The sequence below is a fragment of the Molossus molossus genome, unplaced genomic scaffold, assembly GCF_014108415.1.
Source record: "Molossus molossus isolate mMolMol1 unplaced genomic scaffold, mMolMol1.p scaffold_m16_p_14, whole genome shotgun sequence".
In the NCBI taxonomy this organism is placed as follows: Eukaryota; Metazoa; Chordata; class Mammalia; order Chiroptera; family Molossidae; genus Molossus; species Molossus molossus.
This window is the reverse complement of record NW_023425349.1, coordinates 46,557,319-46,569,013: the sequence shown is the minus strand read 5'-3', so window position 1 is coordinate 46,569,013 and position 11,695 is coordinate 46,557,319. Positions and strand designations below refer to the sequence as shown.

The window sequence follows — 11,695 nt, the reverse complement described above, 5'->3', positions numbered from 1 at the left end:
CCCCCCACCACTCCCTCTTCTGAGGGTTATCAGTCTGTACCCTATGTCCATGTACCTGGGTCTACCCTTTTCCTCAGACTGTTCTGTTCATTATATTGCACAAATAAGTGAGATCAAGTGGTATTTGTCTTTTTCTGCTTGGCTTGTTTCACTTAGGATAATACTTTCCAGGTCCCTCCATGTCGTCTCAAAGGATAAGAGATCTTTCTTTCTTACACCTACATAGTACTCCATTGTGTATATGTACCACAGCTTTTTTATCCATTCGTTTACTGATGGACACTTGGGCTCTTTCCAGATCTTAGCTACTTTATTATTTTTTTCTTTCTTTCTTTATTTTATTAATTTTTATTTATTTATGTTGCAGATGTTTCTCCTTTCCCCCCACTGATTCCACCCCCTCCAGCCCCACCCTGTCCCCAGCTTTGTTGTCCATGTTTATTAGTTATGCATACATGCATATAAGTTTTGTGGTTTATTTCTCCCCCACCACCTCCTCTTCTGGGGACTGTCAGTCTGTACCCCACTTCCACATCTCTGAGACTACCCTGGTCCTCAGACTGTTCTGTTCATTATATTCCACAAATAAGTGAGATCATATGACATTTGTCTTTCTCTGTTTGGCTTGTTTCACTTAGGATGACACTTTCCAGGTCCCTCCATGTCATCTGAAAGGATAAGAGATCCTTCTTTCTTACGGCTGCATTGTACTCCATTGTGTATATTTACCACAGCTTTTTTATCCATTCACCTACTGATGGACATTTGGGTTGTTTCCAGATCTTAGCTATTGTAAATAGTGCTGCTACAAACATGGGGGTACATATATTCTTCCTGATTGGTGATTCAGGCTTTTTAGGCTATATTCTTAGAAGTGGGATCACTGGGTCAAATAGCAGTTCAATTTTTAATTTTTTGAGGCAACACCATAGTGTTTTCCACAGTGGCTGCACCGGTCTGCATTCCCACCAGCAGTGTACTAGAGTCCCCTTTTCTCCACACCCTCGTCAACACTTGTTTGATGACTTATTGATGGTGGCCATTCTGACAGGTGTGAGGTGATACCTCATGGTTGTTTAAATTTGCATCTCTCTGATGATTAGTGATGTTGAGCATTTCTTCATATGTCTCTTGGCCATTTGTATGTCCTGTTTGGAGAGGTGTCTGTTCAGCTCCTCTGCCCATTTTCAGTTGGCTTCTTTGTCTTCCTTTTGTTGAGTTATATGAGTACTCTCTATATATTGGAAATTAACCCCTTATCTGATGTATGATTGGCAATGATGTTCTCCCATACAGTGGGTTGCCTTTCCATTTTGATGATTGTTTATTTTGCTGTGCAGAAGCTTTTTAGTTTGATGTAGTCCCATGTGTTCATTTTTTCTTTTGTTTCTGTTGCCTTAGGTGATGTATCAGTGCAAATTTGGCTATGTATGTCTGAAATTTTGTTGCCTACATTTCCTTCTAGAATTTTTATGGATTCACGGGTCACATTTAAATCTTTTATCCATTTTGAGTTTATTCTTCTGTATGGTGTAAGTTGATGGTCTAGTTTCATTTTTTTGAATGTAGCTGTCCAATTTTCCCAACACCATTTATTAAAGAGGTTGTCTTTACTCCACTGTATGCTCTTGCCGCTTTTGTCAAATAATTATTGAGCATAATGTCTTGGGTTTATTTTTATTTCATGTCTGATTGCTGTGGCTAAGACTTCCAGTACTATGTTAAATAAGAGTGGTGAAAGTGGGCATCCCTGTCTTGTTTCTGTTCTTAAGGGAAATGTTTTTAGCTTCGGCCCATTGAGCATGATGTTAGCTGTAGGTCTTTTATATATGGCCTTTATTATGTTGAGATATGATCACTCTATTCCCACATTGCTGAGTGTTTTTATCAGAAATGGATGCTGGATTTTATCGATGCTTTTTCAGCATCTATTGATACGATCATGTGGTTTTTATTCTTCATTTTGTCTATGTGGTGTATCACATTTATTGATTTGCGAATATTGTACCAGCCTTGCATTTCTAGGTAGAATCCCACTTGGTCATGGTGAATAATTTTTTTGATGTACTGCTGGATTCGATTTACTAGTATTTTGTTCAGGATTTTGGCGTCTATGTTCATCAGGGATATTGGCCTGTAGTTTTCTTTCTTTGTAGTGTCTTTTTTGGTTTTGGAATTAGAATTATGCTAGACTCATAAAACAAGTTTGGAAGTCTTCCTTCTTCTTAAATTTTTTGAAATAGTTTGAGGGGAATGGGCGTTAGTTCTTTTTCGAATGTTTGGTAACACTCCCTCGTGAAGCCATCTGGGCCTGAGCTTTAGTTTGCTGGGAGAGTCTTGATTTCCTCTTCAATTTCCTTAGTTGTTATTGGTCTGTTCAAGTTTTCTACCTCTTCCCAGTCCAGTTTTGGGAGACTATGTGTTTCTAGAAATTTGTCCATTTCACTTAGATTGTTGAATTTGTTGCCATATAATAGTTCATAGTAGTTGTTAATGATCTTTTTTATTTCTGGTGTCAGTTGTTACTTCTCCTCTCTCATTTCTGATTTTGTGTATTTGGGTTCTCTCTCTTTGTTTCTAGGTGAGTCCAGCTAAGGGTCCATCAATCTTGTTTATCTTTTCAGAAAACCAGTTCTTTGTTTCATTGATCCTTTGAATTGTTGTTTTTTGTTTTTTTGTTTTTTTTTTTGTCTCTGTATCATTTATTTCTGCTCTGATCTTTACTGATTCCTTCCTTCTACTTGCTCTGGGTTTTTTTTTTGTTGTTGTTTGTTTGTTTGTTTGCTTTCTAATTCTTTAAGTTGTGAGGTTAGACAGTCAATTAGAAATTTTTCTTGTTTCTTGAGGTAGGCCTGTAGTGCTATGAACTTCTCTCTCAGAACTGCTTTTGCTGCATCCCATAGATTTTGTGTTGCGTGTTCATTTTCATTGGTTTCCAGTAATTTTTAAATTTCTTCCTTGATCTTCATGGTAACCCATTCGTTGTTTAATAACATGCTATTTAGCTTCCATGTGTTAAAATGTCTTTGCATATTTTTGTTGCAATTGATATCTAGTTTTATGCCATTGTGATCTGAGAAGATGCTTGATATGATTTCAATCTTCTTGAACTTGTAGAGCTTTAATTTGTGTCTTATCATGTGGTCTATCTTTGAGAATGTTCCATGTGCGCTTGAGAAGATTGTAAATTCTGTAGTTTTGAGTTTTAATTCTCTGTAGATATCTATTAATTCTATTTGGTCTAGTGCTTCATTTAGAGTCTCTGTTTCCCTGCTAATTTTTGTCTAGAGGATCTATCCAGTGGTGTCAATGGGGTGTTGATGTGCTCTGCTATGATTGTATTGCTGTCGATTTCTCCTTTGAAGTCCTCCAGAAGATTTTTGATATATTTCGGTTCTCCTATATTGGTGCATATATGTTTATCAAGGTTATATCTTCCTGTTGGATAAATCCTTTCAATATTATGTAGTGGCCTTCTTTGTCTCTAGTTACGGCCTTTATTTTGAAATCTATTCTATCAGATATGAGTATTGCTACCCCAGCTTTTTTTTTCTTTCCGTTTGCTTGGAAGATTTTTTTCCATCCCTTCACTTTCAACCTATGTGAATCTTTTGTTGTGAGGTAGGTCTCTTGTAAAATATATATATAAATATCTCATGCTTTCTTATCCAATCAGTTACTCTGTGTCTTTTTATGGGAGCATCAATCCATTTACATTTAAGGTGATTATTGATATGTACTTATTTATTGCCATTTTTGTTTAGTTTGGTTATATTGTTCTTCCTATTTTTTCTACTACTTACAGCAGTCCTTTTAACATTTCTTGCAGTGCTGGTTTGGTGCTAACGTATTCCCTTAGCCTTTTTTTGTCTGGGAAGCTTTTCATTTGACCTTCTATTTTGAATGACAGCCTTGCTGGGTAGAGTAGTCTTCGATTCAGATCCTTGTTTTTCATGACCTTGATTACTTTATGCCGTTCCCTCTGGCCTGTAGTGTTTCTTGTGAGAATCAGCTGGTAGCCTTACGTGGGTTCATTTGTAGGTAACCTGTTGCCTATCTCTTGCTTCTTTTAGGATTCTATCTTTGTCTTTAATTTTTGGCATTTTAATTACTATGTGTCTTGCTGTGGGCTCGTTTGGGTTCTTCTTACTTGGAGCTCTCTGTGCTTCTTGTACTTGAATGCCTTCTTCCTTCACCAAATTAGGGAAGTTTTCTGTGACTATTTTTTTGAATATATTCTCTAACCCTTGTTCATTTTCTTCTTCTTTGGGGACTCCTATGATGCGAATAGTATTACATTTCTAGTTGTCCCACAGTTCTCTTAAGCTGTCTTCCTATTATTATTTAATCGTTTTTAACTTTTGGTTTTCTGATTGGATGATTTTTCCTACCCTGTCTTCTAATTCACTGATCCGGTGGTCCACTTCCTCTACTCTGCTTTTTAGACCTCCCAATGTGTTCTTTATTTCTGATATGTCATTCTTAATTTCTTCTTGGTGGTTTTTGATTTCTAATTGGTTGATTTCCAGCATCTCTATATCTTTACTCTATTGAGCTTCCTCAAGATCATGGTTCTGAATTCTCGCTCTGTTAATTTGCCTAACTGCTCTATATTTATCTCATCTTTGGTAGAAGTCTCTTGTTTTTTCATTTGGCTTTAGTTTCTGTGTTTCACCATTTTGGCTATCACAGTGGGCTTTGGAGCCTGCCAAATTTTCCTGTGGGTGTTGGTGTTCTGCTGTTTGTGGCTCCCTCTTCTGGGTTTGGATGAGTGAGGGAGGACCCATGTTAAACACCACTGTCAAGTCTTACTTTCCTGGTTACAATTACTAGGCTAGGAATGGTCCAGTTATCCTCTAGCTTTTTGCCTGGAGGCTATCAGTAGATTACTTGAAGAGTTTTGGGTTGTCAGTTGATTGAAAAACTCCCTCAGGTGCTCAGTGTAAAGGGATTTCTGGAGAATGGGGCACATGCTGGTTGTTAGTGAACCCCAATTTGCATTTCAGTGGCCCTCAGGGTTGGGTTGAATCTCCAAGGGAGGGGTCACTGCCTCTCCCCAGAGCCCTGGGAAGGAGCAAGATGGCCACCATCCTGAGTGGCTGCAACTAGCAAAAGCTCTGAGACCCCTCCAAATCCCGAGTGTCCCCATACAGTTCCAGTCCAGTCCACCCTCCCTCTGTCAGAGCCCACGGTGAGTGGCTGTGGCTATTTTAGTGCTCTGTCCCGGCTCTGCGCTGTGTAGCTGCTTGGAAGTTTAACCCAAGGGCACTGCTCACAGCTAAGGCCTCTGCTGTTTGTGGGCTTCCAGCCCCCTCTTGTGCCTCCACAATCCTACCAGAATCAAGTCAGTGTCTCTGGTTATATGATCCGCACAAGCTGCTTTTCTATTGCTTTTTCCTGTGGATTTGTCTGTGTTTTAGTCATAATTTGTTTGGTCCTGGGAGACGGTCTGTATAGCTTCCATTCACTCTGCCACCATTTTGGAATACCCCCAGGTGATTCTGATGCAAGAGGACAGTCCTGCTGTAGGGGGTCATGTAAAGGCTCCTGGGGTGGGATGTGCTGCTCTGTGGCCAGGACCCCATACTGTACAATTTCCACAGGGTTCATTTGGCTTCCTTTGTCTGTTTTGTAGCACAGACTGCACTTGCTATTCTCTTGGTCTGTTATTTTTGTAGCTTTCACAGATGAGCATCACTTCTGAACCAACCCTCTTTTCCTAGATGCCTTCTATATAGGCTGATACTTGAGAATCACTTCTTTTTTTTTTTTTTTTTTTAATCCTTACCCATGAGTATTTTTCTATTTATCCCCAGATAGAGAGGGAGGGAGAGAGAGGGAGAGAGAGAGAAACACCGATGTGAGAGAGACACATCCACTGGTTGCCTCCCACATGACCCTGACCAGGGCCGGGGACAAACCACAATTGAGGTATGTGCCTTTTGCCGGAATTGAACCCAAGACTCAATTGGTCTGCAAGCCGATGCTCTATCACTAAGCAAAATCAGCCAGGGCACAAATCAGTCTCAAACAAAACAACACAGTTAGATTTAAACCTTTATAAAATCTCTTAACCAAATGCCCGTAAGGAAGGAATATATAGGTTTTAATTTTTGGAATTTAAAAAGTAACATCCTAAGCAGAACAATGATACAAAAATACATACAATGAGATATTGGAAGTACAGAAGATACATGTGATATTCAATAAATAATATATCTCAGATTTAATGAATGCTTCTAAGGGATTGATGCATTGAATGGTCACTTTCAGGGACAGGTGCACAGGTGCAGTCTCATTAGATATTTACTCATTAGACATCTCTACTGGAATGACCCTCTTACCCCTAATGTAGCCTAAGGGAACATTCTAGAAGGTATTTATTCAACCATAGTTACAGGTCATTTACCTTTAAGTCTTCTGAAAGTATGAGTAAAAAAATGCAGATTTCTGATTTCCACCTTAAATACAGTAAAATACAGGGATTAAAATTTGGGAATCGAACCTGCATTTCTATAAAGCTATTGAATCAATTTTTATACACACTAAAGACTGAGGCCACTTGCCCTGGCTGGTTTGGCTCAGTGGTTGGAGCATCAGCCTGCAGACTGGAGAATCCTGGGTTCGGTTCCCACTAAAGGCATGTACCTTGGTTGCGGTTTGTCCCCAGCCCCTGTTGGGGTTGTATGGGTGGCAACCACTCAATGTGTTTTTCTCACGTTGATATTTCTCTTGTCTCTCTTCCCCCCTCTCTCCCTCCTGCTCTATCTGAAGATAAATGAAAAAATGTCCTTGGTTGAGGATTAAAAAAAAGACTGAGACCACAGCTTAAAAATGCTTCTACAATGATGAAGTTCTCCCAAACAATACAAAACAACCCCTGACGAATGGTGAGAAGGAAGTACCCAAGATCTTAGAAATTTTGAGATGTTGAGATTTTCAGCAAGTCTCTAACCCAGGGTTGAGAGGTTGGCACAAACAGTCCATGATTCCTAAATTGGGAGCCAATTCCTTCCTGAAAAATGCTGCTCACGTTGTTATGTTTAGAGACAGAACAGCTCTGTGTTGTGATCTTAGTTAAGTAGACTATTCAGCAATATTCAGATCCATTTGTTAAAATTCCACAGAATTCCTTATATGTCCATTCCCTCCACAGTATTTCTACTGGGTGGTGTTTGATACAGAAAACAGATTTAGACCAAATTCTACCAAAACTTCCCATTTTATTAGCAAGGAGACACCAGAATAGTCATGTTACCTATTCTTGTAAACTCAGAAAGGTCCTTAATGCTCTGACTTTTGGCTCTTTTGTAAGACTCTTAAACGAGAGGTTCTCTGAGGCTGATGTGACATCATAGTGGTGATGAGAGGCTGACTTTCTGTTTGGGTCAGATTGCAGCCTTCTGTGAAGTAGGAAGGGCCCAGACTGAGAGGGAGCCCTGGCTTGTCCCAAAGATTAGGACACTGGGGTTGTTGATTCTATTTTCCTGGTTCAAGAACGGTTGGTGAGGCCCTAACAATCTTTCCAGTCCACACTATATTCTGAATTCCACTTACTACCATTTATTTCACCAAAGAAAAATGATTTCTAACAATCCTTGTGCTAGTGAACAAACCATCTGGTGTTGATTCCAATAACCATATTTTAAGTTCTTACTAAAGTCCTCTGGAGGGTGGTATTCCTGATAAGTGTATTTAAAATACTAAACAGATGCCTATTTAGTCATTACAAAATCTGTCTTAAAGTAGATGTCACACAGTGTGTTTTAAGGTAAGTTACCAAACAGTATTACCACATGACTGATGTTTCCTTTTTGTGTAAAGGGCTGCCCTCAACATTTAGAAGCACCTTAGCAATCCATGAAAAGTCTCGAATTAAAGGTGGAAGAGTATTGAAGTTCCCAACCAAGTTTTGGGTATTATGTGTTTAAGATATAGTATTTAAAATCTGAAGGAGTAATATTGGGGAAACCACAGTTCCATTATATGTCTCCAGCCTTCTGCCTCCTCCCACAAGGGGGCAGCATTACCCTCGGTTGAGAACAGCTAAAAATTCATCGCTCAGTAGGTTTGTGTGGCTAAAAGGATTCAGACACCCATTCAGAACATCTAAATGGGTAGGTGCAAAGTTGGGCTTGAAGCTACTTAGCAGTGGCTGGGAGAGCAGATTTGTCCTATGAGTGGAAAGACCTTGGGTTGAGAGTAGGTGGAGGCTGAAGAGGTAAACTGAGGGTAGGGGCCATCAGCCAAAAAGATAACAAGGCAGTTAGGTTCACTGAGGTGGCAAAACAAGCCAGAATTTTTTTTTTTTTTCTGTCAGGATGGCAGAACGGATTTGAAGAACAGGAATGGCTAATATGGGATTTTATGTTTGTTGTGTGATGTAGAATGGAATACCTTCCTATTGAAGGTCTTATGTGCTCAGCAGGGGCATGAAATGAACACCAGAGGTGACTTTGGGAATGTGAATCTCCTGGACATTTATACAAATATTACTAAAGGCAGTGGACCCTCCACAGTATGAGGACTGCAGATTTGAGAACATCTTGTTTACATTTTAAGTCACAGAGAGACCCCATTCTCAGGCAGAGACTAGTGATTTATTTCAACAGATATTTCTGCAGGATCTATTTATTATTTACTTAGCTAGGTGCTGGTAGATTAGGCAGTCCGTGATCTCCAAGAACTTATTTTCTCTGTAGGGAAACACAAATTTCTTTTAAAATATGTTCTTTTTTTCTTTCTTTTTTATTTATTTTATTAATTTGTTTTTGTTACAGATGTTTCTCCTTCTCCCCCGCATTGACACCCTCCTCCCCATTCCCCTTGCCCTACCTCCAGCTTTGTTGTCTATGTTCATTGTTCATGCATGCATGCTAATAAGTTCTGTGGTTTATCTTCCTCCCTCAACTCCCCCTCCTCTGAAGTTTGTCAGTCTGTACCCCACCTCTATGTCTCTGGGTCAATTTTGTTCATCAGTTTGTTTAGTTCATTATATTCCACAAATAAGTAAGAAAATGTGATATTTGTCTTTGTCTGCTTGGCTTGTTTCACTTAGCATAATACTCTCCAGGTCCCTCCATGTCATCTCAAAGGATAAGAGATCTTTCTTTCTTACAGCTGCATAGTATTCCATTGTGTGCATGTACCACAGCTTTTCTATCCACTCATCTACTAATGGACACTTGGGTTGTTTTCAGATCTTAGCTAATGTAAATAGTGCTGCTATGAACATGGGGGTACATATATTCTTTCTGATTGGTGTTTCAGGCTTCTTAGGGTATATTTCTAAAAGTGGGATCACTGGGTCAAATGGCAGTTCAATTTTAAACTTTTTGAGGTAACATCATATTGTTTTCCATAGTGGCTGCACCAGTCTGCATTCCCACCAGCAGTGTACTAGAGTCCCCTTTTCTCCACACCCTAGCCAACACTTGTTGTTTGATGATTTGTTGATGGTGGCCATTCTGACAGGTGTGAGGTGATACCTCATGGTTGTTTTAATTTGCATCTCTCTGATGATTAGTGATGTTGAGCATTCCTTCATATGTCTCTTGGCCATTTGTATGTCTTGTTTGGAGAGGGATCTATTTAGCTCCTCTGCCCATTTTTTAATTGGGTTCTTTTTCTTTTGTTGAGTTGTATGAGTACTCTATATATTTTGGAAATTAACCCCTTATCTGATGTATCATTGGCAATTGTGGTGTCCCATATAGTGGGTAGCCTTTCCATTTTGATAGTTGTTTCTTTTGCTGTGCAGAAGCTTTTTAGTTTGATGTAGCATCATTTTTTCCTTTAAAAATATGGAATGCGCCCTGGCCAGTTTGGCTCAGTGGTTAGAGCGTCAGCCTGCGGTCCAGAGAGACCCAGGTTTGGTTCCCACTAAGGGCATGTACCTCGGTTGCAGTTTGTCCCTGGCCCTGGTTGGGTCATGCGGGTGGCAGCCACTCGATGTGTACCTTTCATGTCAATGTTTCTCTCTCTCTCTCTCTCTCTTTCTCTCTCCCCCTCCTCCTCTATCTGGATGGAAAATGAAAAAATGTCCTCGGGTGAGGATTAAAAAAAATAAAAAAAAATGAAATGAAAATATGGAACGCTTCACAAATTTGCCTGTCATTCTTGTGCAGAGGTCAGGCTAATCTTCTCTGTATTGTTCCGATTTTAGTATATGTGCTGCTGAAGCAAGCACTAAAATATATTTTTATTGTCTTTTTAGAGACGGTGGAAGGGAGAGAGAGATAGAAGCATGAATGTGAGAGAGAAACGTGAATTGGCTGCCTCCTGCACACCCACTACTGGAGACTGAGCCTGCAACCCAGGCATGTGCCCTGACCAGGAATCAAACGGAACCTCTCAGTCCATGGGATGATGCTCAAGTCACTCAGCCACACTGGCCAGGCACAAATTTCTTTTTAATTATCGAAAGCATCAGCGAGCATCGTTTTTGGGCAGGTGCCCTCTCCTGTTCAGAACATTTGGGAAAGAATTGACGGACCTAGAACCATGACTGTCAGCTTTGGCTGCACACTTTAATCACTTAGGGAGTCATTCAAAGCTTTTAAGACACATATATTTCGAACCCAACATTATTGGTGCCCTCTATATTTTTCTTTTCTCATGTTCCAGACGTAAATCTAAGAAACTTAAGTTTCTCTTATTACTCCTATTTTTCAGAGATGCACAAATGTCACATTCTTTCTTTTAGCTTCCATGTGTGTGTAACAAGGCGATGAGAGGTTATTCTAGAAATCCCAATACCACAAGAAGTTATCTATAACTCTAAGAACTCCAGGGCTCGAGTGGTCCACATACTTCCTCTAGCCAGCGTATCTGATGCAACAGCATTCCAGCCCAACGGAATAATGTCAGTCTCTTGGAACACATTGTGTGGGATTTGACATATATTGTTCTGCTCTAGCAATGAAGTCAGTCTCTTTAGAAAACACTCAGAGAAAACAATAAAGGAATATATATAACAGAAGGACATTACCCAAGCCAAGTCAAGCCACTCTTGTTATCAGCTCTGGAACAAGATATTAATAATGTTTGAGTCTATCTCATTTTATATAATAAGTACACAACCATTCCTGCATCCTTTCTTTTTGTCCATGCCTAAAGTTCATCAGGAACCCTACTGAAAAATGATCCTTGTTCTTTTCTTCTTTTGCTCTCAGTGCTGTTTTTGGCTCCTCTAATCAAATGAGTCATTCCTGGAGTGTTTGGTTTGTTTTATGGTCGTGGCACCCTGGGAAAGCAGGGCAGCTCACCTGTCTCCCCCTACGGCTGATTCTAGCTGGGAAAACCCCCAACATGTGTGTCTGTAATAAAAGACCCTACGAAAGCAAAATAAATCATTTTTCTACCTCTACTTCTTTGGCACAATTAAAGGCGGATCATCTCGCGATCCTGGCCCCGAATTAGGTTGCAACATCTGATCTGATGGCACAAAGCAAGATCAATACCCGCCACCATAAAATGTCAATGGTACATAAATTAGGAAGAGATTATTTTATAACTCTGGCCCCAAGCAGTGACTGTTTGGGTGCAAGCCATACTGTTGGTCAGTGAAAAGAGAAAGCAACTTCACTTAGCAGCAGGGTAGGCTTTACTAGGATTACATTATGTTCTATTCCTAGTTCTTTTTATTGATCTCCAAATAATGAATTGAAGCGTGATGATCCTCTCTAAAGTTTTT

At 39.8% G+C, this 11,695-nt stretch overlaps 1 non-coding gene across 1 annotated transcript; it reads right to left on the bottom strand.

Annotated features, from left to right (window-relative positions):
• Positions 1–10,082: 10,082 nt before the first annotated feature.
• LOC118630416 lies at positions 10,083–10,189 on the bottom strand. The gene has a single exon (XR_004959638.1). It is a non-coding gene; the product is annotated as a U6 spliceosomal RNA (small nuclear RNA).
• Positions 10,190–11,695: the final 1,506 nt, after the last annotated feature.